We start from the raw sequence: 8,209 nt of genomic DNA, 5'->3' as shown, positions 1-8,209 counted from the left end.
CTTTCAGTCTTCTATTGTTTCACTACTTAATCTAGTCATCTGTTATCCTCTGGCCTATAGATTTGAGATTTGAAAAGGAGTTGAGCTATATACATTAATATCATAGATGATGTCTTTCATCCTACTTCTTGCATTGAATTCATCTTTGGTAGTGTGCTGTGTCTCAAAATGCTTATCTTCTTTGTCCTTTAGGTCACCCACAATTTTAATTATTCAGAGAACATGACTTGCAGTAATCATTAATGAACTGTCAAATTTGAAATTTTTTTTCTGTTCTCAGATTAATTGCTTAGGGGAATAGCTAAGTGACTCAGTGGATTGAGGGCCAGGCCTATTTATGGGCGGTCCTATGTTCAAATCTGGCCTCAGATACTTTCTAGCTGTGTGATCCTGGGCAAAGTCATTTAACCCCCATTGCTTAGCTCTTACTGCTCTTCTGCCTTGGAACCAATATACAATATTGATTATAAGATGGAAGGTAAGGGTTATCGTTTTTTTGTTGTTGTTTTTTTTTAAAGAAGAATTGCTTACCATCTCTGAGTGGGGAGAAATGACTTGAATCTTAAAATTTGGGAAAACATATGTTGAAAATTATTACTGCATATAATTGGGAAAATGAAATATCTTTGAATAAGAAAAAGTTTACTATAAAAAATGAAAAATTGCTTTAAATTTTTCATGAATCATATTGAAGAAGCCCAGTAGTTTCTATACAATGTTATCCACAGTCAGAAGCTGCTGGAAAAATCGCACTACATACAGAAAAAAAACATTTTCCTTTTGATAACCATGGACTATATCTTTGGAGGCATATGTTTCCATTTTTTATTCAAAAAAATTTTAAAAAATCATTAAACAATCTCTCTCTATGGTTAATCCAGTCAAAGAATCCTTTTTGATCCTAATATATCCATATGTCTCAATTGTTTGAAAAGAGCTTTTAAAGCTGTGTTTTGTTCTATTTAGTCAGCTATTTTATTTGATGTCTTCTTTGAAGGTTACCAGTGGCATTCCCAGGGAATCTGTGCATGACCCTGTACTGCTAAATATTTTTATCACTATTTTGGTTAGAGGAATAGATTACCTTCTTACCAAATTTCAACTGATTGTAATATAGGAGGCATACCTAAGATACTGGGCTGAGAACTGGGATTTAGAAAGATCCTGATAGATTAGAATATTGATCCAAACTTAGTTAGGATTATAAAACCTTTACCTTGAGTTCAACAAAGAGCTTTGTAAATACAAGATGAGGGGGGTTTAGTTAGACAACAGTTCATTTGAAAAATGCTTACTATTACTAGTACATGGTAATAACTATTTTTGCTTTTTGAAAGTAGCATTTTTTTCCAAAAAATTTTTGTAAAAATTCCATTAATGCACAATTTTCTTCTCCTGGGTTTTTGTTGACAGTGTTAAGTGTATATTTTAGTCCAGGTTTTTGTTGACAGTGTTAAATGTATTTAGATCTTATATTTTAGTCCTAATATTATTACATTGTTTTTTCACATTACCAATTACCTATTCCTATAATAATATCTATTAGTAGTCTTTTAGTATTACTGTTATGGGATAGCATATAGTTAGCATTCAAAAATAACAGGAATAATTTGTTCTCATTAGAATCATAGAATCATCCATAATTCTAGTGTTGTATCCCACAGGGAAAGGTATGAGATGGGAATTTTTAGTAGTTTTTTCTTTTAATAAAAAAATACAACTTTTATCACAATAGCAAAATAAAAACATTTAAGAACATTGTATTTAAATATGTAGACACATAGGATTTGGAGCAAGAAAGGACTTTTAAAGTCTTCCACTCCCGCTACTTCTTTGTAGTTCAGGAAACTCATCCAGAGAAAGGGATTGATTCACTAAATCACAAATAGCAAGTGTCAGGGCTGAGATTGTACCTTGGGATTCTAGATTCTGCACTCTTGCCTCCATATTAGAGGATATTAGGTGGCACAATGCATAAAGCATAGAGCCTGGAATCAGGAAGACTTTAAATCAAATTCAGCTTTAGACACTTGGTAGTTCTGTGACTCTAGAACAAGACACTTAACTTATATCTGTCTCAAATTCTTCCACCATAAAGTGGAGATTATAATAGCACATAACTGGCAGGACATTGTGAAAATCAAATGAACTAATAATAAAAGCTTTGGGCACAGTGACTGGCTCCTAGTAGGTGCTTGATAAATGCTTCTTCTCTTCCTCCACCCCACCCCTTGAAATACTGACTCCCCTCCCCCATTCCAAATATAAAGAGAACAATTGCCTAAGTACAGTTTGGTGCAATTTGGATCGTTTTTACTGTTCTTTTCTTTTTAGCTCATCCATAATTCTAGTGTTGTATCCCACAGGGAAAGGTATGTGTTCTAGGGACATGAGATGAGTTTTTAGTTCCTTGGCACCAGTGTGCCCCTACAGCTTTAATCTCTGTATAACTCAGTGTGAGAAGCATTTTTATGACTTTTTTTTCCCCATCTGCCTATTGCTGGCATCATTCTCTTTAGGTTTCAGGCCATTTGAGGTTCCTCTTCCCTCTACAGCCACAGAAGAAAGAGAAAGAAACAAATCCTATAAGTCTTGTTTTACAATAAAACTTGTGCATGTGTGCATGTGCACGCAGATTCAGTACTATTGAGGTGGCATTTAAAATCCAAATACAGCTGCATTTAGCTCTGTAACATCCTCATCTTCACTTTCTACAAACTTAGATCCATGTACTTATTTATCTCTGACAACTGAGCATATTTAATAAGCCTTAAGGCTTTTGACCATAAATTTAATTTTATTTCAGTTCTTTCATTAATACCTTTCAGAACAGCTGCCAAAAATTGTTCAGTAGGAGAAAAGCAAGAATAGCTGCCAGAGAGAAAAGTTATTTGGAAGATTTTTATTAGCAACATGGTACACACATAGTAGTTATTCCTTGTACATTATTGAATGAGCTCATGACTTTGACAGTCAAGAGGCACAGTTTTAAAACTATGACTAGAGGCTATGTCCTGTTAGATATATTTAATGCAGTACCAGTAGAACTTCAGACCTGGAACTAATCTTAAAGAAAGATTATTTAGTCTAACCTCATTTTGTAGGAAATGAGGAAATTGAGATCTAAAGTTATTTGCTAGAAATCACACAGGGGGTTCATTAGTGGAAGAACAGGGACTTGAATTTGAGTTTTCTAATTCTAGTCCTTGTATCTTTGTTCCATACAACAATATTTCCTATGTTAAGTACTGTGATGGATGGATGGACAAGCTTTCCAGGCAAAGTACATATCACAATCCATGCATGCCTTCTCATCTTATAGAAGTCATGTCTGTCCTCCCATAAGCCTTCCACAGGGTGTCACTTAACATGCATTATCATATTTTGAATAGGTAGGCATTATTCATTTCAGATTTTTTTTTGTTTTTGTTATTTAGGCAAAACTAGTACATATGGATCTTGTTTAAGAAATTGCAATGTTGTTGTTTGGTATCTTCTATATTGGAATTTAAAAAAATTATTTTGAACTCTTTTGTTATTATATCAGCATGAATTTTTACCTCTCCTTTTTTCTTATCCTTTCTGCATACATCCATACCTCCTTCAACTTTACTATTCCCTGTATCCCATTATGTATTATACCTTGCTTATACTTTTACTTTAAGAAGGCTTCAAAATAAGTGATTTTGGAAAGAATTTCTTTCTTATATGATTAGCAACAAATATTTGATGTCATTCAATTTTCATTTAGCTTTTAACATGATGCTCATTCTTTAATGTCTTATACCTTAATAAAAACCTATTGGCATTTGAGATATTTCAGAAAGATTTAGATTAGCCTAGTGAACATGAGGCTAATGAATCTACTAAAATAGTAAAATTGTGTCAAAAGTATCTCTTTAAATTTCAGTTTTTGATTTAAAATGCCTGAACCTGTTCTATACCAGCACAGTGAAAGACACTATTAATTTTTACACCCTTACTTTCTGTCTTAAAATTGATACTTAGCATCAATCCTAAGGTAAAAAAGCAGTAAAGGCTACATAATTGGAGTTGTCACTTGACATAGCTAGGAAGTGTTTGAGCCCAACTTTGAACCCAGATTCTCCCAACTCCAGCACTCATGCTCTATCCATTGTGCTTCTAGCTGCCCCTCCCATTGACCTTTAATTTGTATTATATCTCCAAGTCTTCCTAATCTCCTAACTCAGCTCTACTTATATCCCTGTTGCTGACATCCTAATTTTATTTTTTCTAATTCTTTTTCTCACATATACCTACAAAGGAAAATATAGAATTATTTGGTTCCCTAAAGAACTTAACCACTTTCTTTCTTATGGATCTATATACCAAACATCCTATCGATACGTTAATGATATGAGAAATTGTTAGGATGGTAATTTGATAATAGTTGAATGAGCTTATAACAGTATTTTCCTAAACCTATCCAAATAAAAATCTCTGTAATTGTCAGATCCATAGTCTCTCCCCTGAATTCCATTCCCATATCACTAGCTGTCTAGTGAACATTTCTAACGGTTTCCATGGGCATATCAAATTCTTGTCTTAAATAAATAGAAAGACTTTACTCGGGAAAATGTCCCTTCAATAAATTAGTAAAACATATTAATTAAGATAGTATCTAGGAAACACTTATTAGCCTATTCTATTCATTTTTATCTTTATTCGTGACTATCAAAAGTTAATTAATCTGGTACTATTTGTACTCATTTTCAAGGAGGAATAAATTTTGCAGTGATATGCTTTGCTTCACTAGTACTATATAGTGCAGAGTTTTTGTCTCTAGGGTGTTATAGACAAGGTATTATTCATTTGTTAAAAATTAATATGCTAAATTCCTAAATAATCAACTAGGACATTTTCCCCTAAATCTATCAACTGTGTAGAATTAATATTGTTCTTGGAAGTTCTACATTTAAAAGGACATATGGAAGTAGCTAGGTGTGTCAATGGATTGAGAGATAGGCCCAGAGATGAGAAGTCCTGGGTTCAAAACTGGCCTCAGACACTTCCTAGCTGTGTGACCCTGGACAAGTCCCTTAACCCCAGTTGCCTAGCCCTTACTGCTCTTATGCCTTAGAACAAATACACAGTATTAATTCTAAGACAGAAAGTAAGCATTTTTTTAAAAAGTCATACATACTCTTGAACAAAAGATTGCTTAAATGTTATTTGAAGCACACTTGGTTTAATGCAAAGTAAAATATGTCATTTATTTAACATTACAGAGTTTTGTCCTTTATTTCCTTTTTCTTTGTTTTTTAAAACCTTTTGGAACCTTTTGGTTTAAAACCTTTTGGAATCTCAGTTATATTAACTACAAAATGCAAAAATAAGATTGAATACTATGGCCCTTCACTGAAGATAAATTCATAGAGGTAGTTGAGCAATGAAAAATAAACTTAGGTTCATTTAGGTTTAGTCTGAGACAATCAAAAGTCAAATTTCCATAGGGAAACCATATATAAGTAGTAAAATTTTCAATATTTTCATGATCTATTTCATAACTCCTCCCAACTTTCACCACCACAAAAAAAACCCAACCTTGTTTATCATAAAAACATTTGGAATTTGCTCTTAATATTTGCCATGCATTGCTACATTGTTCGTTTATTTTTTGAAGAATTTATCCATTTTCATCATTTACTGTTTAAGCAAAGAAATAATGAGGCTAAAATTATTCAAATACATCAAGACACTGGGTTCCTTTAATTTTTCTTTTTATAACTGATTGTTGCCTGGAAGCAAAGTAGGTATAATATCAGAGGAAATTTTTTTCCTTAACAATTAGGGCAATCCAACAGTGGAATTAATTACCTTGAGATATAGGATCTCTCAATGGAGTTTTTCAAGGACAGAGGTATGATCACTTAAAATATGTTATAGAGCAAGGTTTCATAACCTAGGGTCCATAAACTAGATTGGGGAAAAAAATACATCTTAATTTTTTGCTAACCTCAACTGAAATTTAGTATTCCTTTGGATTATGTGGGGGTTTTTTTATTAATTCTTGGGAAGAATGGGCTTTACCAGTTTTCCACTTTTGCCTATCTTTCTCTCTCTCTCTCACACACACACACACACACACACACACACACACACACACACACACACACACACGAAGTTAAAAATCCTTATTGTGGGTGGGTATTCTGGTATGGGCTGAATGAATTGACCTCTTGGAGTCCCTTCTGTCTCTGACAGGATAGAATTTTGCCAAAGTCTATCTATACCTTAATAAAGGTTTTGAACTAAAGCTTCATGGAAACACAAGAAATAAAATAATTCACTTTCTTAGGTATTTATATCAATATTTTTAGATACTTTTCTAGATCTGTGTATAATAGAACTTTAGACAACTCCATTTTAATAGAAACTGACACTTTTTTTTGGTACTAAGATTTTACCGTGATACTGTCCTAATAAATAACATATATTTGATTTAAGAAATCTTTATTATGTAAGAATTTTAATGACATTTATTATCATGAAGTTTGATGTGTATATACTAAATCTTTGTTGACTCACATTATATGTATTACTGGGACCAAGATTAATGTACATGCTGAGAATACAAATTACTTAAGAGCTAAGAGACAGTTTATAGAATGAAAAAAAAAATACATATTCTCCACAACAGGATATCAAATAAAAATGAAATTTAAATTTAAAAAACCATCACTTTTTGTATCATCTCATAGAATTTTAGAGCTGGAAGGGAACCTAAGAAATCATCATTTCAACCCATTTTCTTCACTTTATTAGTAAAGAAACTAATTCCCAAGGAGATTCAATGACTTGCCCACTATTCCATAGCTGTTTGGAAATAAAATTGTTAATAAATTCCATATTTCCTGGCTACCAGAGATTTTTCTACTATTATTTAGCTGCCAATATTCTTTAAATTTTTCCACTTTTTAAAGAGTACTACAATTTAAAACAAACAAAAAAAAAGAGCTCAAACATCTTAAAAAAAAACACTATGGCCCTCATTTAACATATTATGGCATTTAAAATTATTATTAAACTAAATTGATCAATTTGTCCTTCTTGACTATTTGAGAGAAGTATGTGTTTGTTTAGTGAAATGTAGCTTAGCAATAAAATTTATTAGTAGAATATATATGAATCCCCTTTGAAATGCTTTGTTTCTGCTTGTTTTCTCTGCTAAATTGTTTTCCATTGAATCTGTGTTGCTTCTTTGCCACTGTTTTCCACTATAGAAACTCCATCCCGCAACCTTGCTTCTCGTGAGCGCATTTTCAAAAATAATGGTGTAGCTGGGCCTGCTTCTGCTCTTTCATCTCTGTCTCACAAACTAAAGGGTGGGTATGCATGCATTCATGGATGGGTCATTCAAAATTTATAAAGGAAGTTTGGAAAAGGAAAATAATTTCATCTCAGTTCATTTTCATTCCATTCATTTGTTAAATGAAAATTTTTAAATTTTATCTTAAAGTTGAAATATATAAACATATTTTCATGTAATTTTACATAGATCTTTTATCTCCTCAGCATTCTAAATAATTTTCCTTATGAGTATCTTATATTGCAAAATGTTTATATGAAAAGAATATTAATGCCCTTTTAAAATATCCAACAAAGCAAAAAAGACACGTATGAGTTTTTTCTTAAAATTTATCTTATGAAACAGAAAGCTTTGTTATAGAATTGTTGCCAATTGAATAAATATTTCAAAGAAAAACAATAAGTATTTAACTACAGTTCTTTGATCTTATTTAATGAGATTATGTGCATGTATACCTTTTTGTCCAAGAAATTGTTGGTTGGTATAGCTAATCAAGTTTCATATAGCACATATGTAGTGACTAAGAATGTTTTAACAATATTAAGCGGGGAAATGCTTAAACTCAGAAAGAAGCAATGAAATTCTAAATTTAAAATATACATGTAACATTGGTCTTAAATGGTTTGTCTCAAATTTCTTTTTTCTCTACAAAATTCACAAGAACACAATTATTAGGAATATACTATAATGATTAACCAAAAGATTGCTGGACTAAGTTCTGTTTTCTCACAAATACATAAAATAATTTTTGTAAACATTTGTATGTACACTTTTTCTTATAAACTGGCAGTGCAGCGCATTGCCCAGAAAAGCTGACCTATACTTGAGTTAAATAATGTTTTTCTTTTTTATATCATGCCTAATAGATCCATTTCTAAA

General features: G+C 31.8%; 1 protein-coding gene across 1 annotated transcript in view; it reads left to right on the top strand.

Moving 5' to 3' along the window:
* Positions 1-8,209, top strand: part of MYCBP2 (MYC binding protein 2) — a 382,851-nt gene that overhangs the window by 306,416 nt on the left and 68,226 nt on the right.

This window comes from Monodelphis domestica, chromosome 8 (genome assembly GCF_027887165.1).
Source record: "Monodelphis domestica isolate mMonDom1 chromosome 8, mMonDom1.pri, whole genome shotgun sequence".
NCBI lineage: Eukaryota > Metazoa > Chordata > Mammalia > Didelphimorphia > Didelphidae > Monodelphis > Monodelphis domestica.
This window is presented reverse-complemented; position numbering and strand designations above follow the sequence as displayed.